A 2,849-nucleotide genomic window follows, 5' to 3' on the forward strand; every position below is an offset into this window, starting at 1 on the left:
GCCATCATTAGAATGATAGAGCCCAACTTGGCTATGGTGCAAGGTGTAGGGATATACATGCTGGGGTGTGGTATATAAGGTGTGGTGCATACCAAAGATTTGTGGTATAAGGTAACTATATAAGTGGAAGGTCTAAAGATTTGTGTAATATTATCATTTGGAAATGGTAGTGTAAAGCTTTAGGGATGTAAGGGAGTGGTAAAGGTATGCTTTTGGAAGGTGTGATCTAAAGCTATGAGGGTGCAAGCTATGGTCTAAGGGTAATGATGTTAACAAATGCTATAGGGTGTAAAGTGTAATGGTATATGTGTGTGGTATAAGGTGTGGTGCATACCAAAGAAAAGCCTTATTATATTATTCTTTTCTGAAGTAACTATATAAGTGGAAGGTCTAAAGAATTGTGCAACATTAACATTTGGAAATTGTACTATAAAGCTTTAGAAACATAAGGGAGTGGTAAAAGTATGATTTTTGAAGGTGTGATCTAAAGCTATGAGGGTGCAATGTATGATGTAAGGGAAATGCAATGCTATTAGCAAATCCTATAGGGTGTAAAGTGTAATTGTATATGTGATGGCTCCAACTATATGGGGCCCTCAACCCATAGGTTTGACTAGGATTACATCATTGCTCGAATGAATCATGATGCCATTAGCAAAGTGATAGGGTCCAACCTAGCTATGGTGCAAGGTATAAGGGATATACATGGTGTGAGGTGTGTGGTATAAGGTGTGGTGCATACCAAAGAAAAGCCTTCTAATATTATTATTTTCTAAAGTAATTGTATAAGTGGAAGGTCTAAAGATTTGTGTAACATTATTTTTTGGAAATGGTAGTGTAAATCTTTAGGGATGTAAGGGAGTGGTAAAGGTATGTTTTTTGAAGGTGTGGTTTAAATCTATGAGGGTGCAAGCTATGGTCTAAGGGTAATGATATTAACAAACGCTATGGGGTGTAAAGTGTAATGGTATATGTGACATGTAGGGATATATAGAATGTAATGAATGGTGTACAATTGTGGTTTATATGTCTATATGGGTATATGCGAGGTAAAATGAATCGTGTATAAGTGTAAAAGGCTATATGTGCAAAAGAAGCTATAAAGATGTGTAAGATATACATTGTGGTGCATGTGTGTGTAAGGGATGCACTATAAGATATAGGCCTTATACCGATGTTAAAAGCGACGAAAATGTAAATAAAGAAAATTTTCCCCGTTGTCGCAAAAAGCGTTGTTATTGGCGACACCATAGAACAGTCAATATTAGCATCGCTATTTGCGTCGGTATTAGCATCGCATTTGCGACGCTGATACTGACGTAAATAACGATGCTAATAACGACGCTCTGCGATGCTAATAACAATGCCAATAATGACGCGTGCAGGTAATTTTGTGATGCTAATAGTGACGGTAACATGGGAAAAAAAAATTTGTGGCAGGGCAGCTTGGGCCATACAAAATAGTTTCTGCACTGTGTACAATGCTCGTGTAAATAAAAACAATGTGTACTTAAATCATAACACTGATACATGAAATAAATACATGATCGCATAATGAAAGCGACTGGTACAATCATGGCAAGATATCACTACTACATAGAAAATGTCTACACAAATCAGGCGACCAAAAAAGAAGGGTGTGTGAGCTCCAGGGATCCAAGGGCGAGCTATATATCCTTGCCATCCGAAAGCTCGTCCCACCGCAAAGGAGCATCGAACGGACTCTGCAAAAAAAGAAACAACTACACATCAGTCCACCATACAATAATGCATTCTAATTAAACATGGTAACTACGGAAAAGAAAGATGAGTGACTTACAGGGCCGCCGCGTCTATACAATCGGTCGATCAATGCAGTGAGACCGTGCCTCTCTACATATTGAGTCTCAAGGCCGGTCAGATCACGATTTGTAATGGAGTGCTGCAAAGAAAACAAAATACTAACTATTAGAAACATGATTGTCAGTACAAAGGATATTGCAAAAAAATGAGCAAGCAAAACAAACGAAAAGCTTACAAAGTCCTCCAGATATGTCCTGTGGCCGCCACTCCCAAGATGATGGACCACTCCGGCCTCTAGTCGTGCCCTCGTCGCCTCATGCTGCTGACTCCAACATCCTGGAGAATCTATAGCCTCCTCCCTCAGTCGGCGCCAGTCGTCCACGTCTAGCCACTCGGGCTTTGCAGCCCCACTCTTGAGTGCCTTGCATGCATCCGATCGTCTGTGTGACATATATGCATGCATGCAGTCCATCATCCAGCCCGTAGAAAATCTATCTACTATGGCTGGAACTGGAAACTCCACATGCAAGAATGCTACTATGTAGTCCTTGCCCCCCTCCGGTATGTTTTTCCAATGATCTAAGACGTTGTGCCGAAAAACTTGTTGGCACAACTCTCTCATGCGAGCCATCACTCTCCTCCCCTCATCATTCATGATGATGGCTCCTGACCTATCATCGACAAGATAGGCATATCCCTCTGGGGTATGCCTAAGATGGGTCCTCTCCCACCTGTGACCACGCTCCTGGGCATATCCAGGAGACCCTTGTACATTTGGTGTACCGACTAGGGTAGTATCTATTGGTGTAGCACCCATAGGGATGTCGCCTGCAGACGGCACGTCCCCACAAGTGTGACAAATCCTAGAGGTGACGCAACCCTTGCTAAAGGTTGTGATTATCCTCACACCCAATAGTGGCAAGTGCATCCTCTATGCTACATAATCGGCCTCACACTTTGTCGCCCTTTTGAATAAAGGGTCTTCCTAGGAGGGTTTCCTTTCCACACTTAGCACTACTTGGAGGAACATGGAATAGGATAGGTTTCCTTTCCACACTTAGCACTAT

Source organism: Lygodium microphyllum, chromosome 30 (assembly GCF_053477565.2).
Source record: "Lygodium microphyllum isolate KBCC chromosome 30, Lygodium_microphyllum_v1.1.10, whole genome shotgun sequence".
Taxonomy (NCBI): Eukaryota; Viridiplantae; Streptophyta; class Polypodiopsida; order Schizaeales; family Lygodiaceae; genus Lygodium; species Lygodium microphyllum.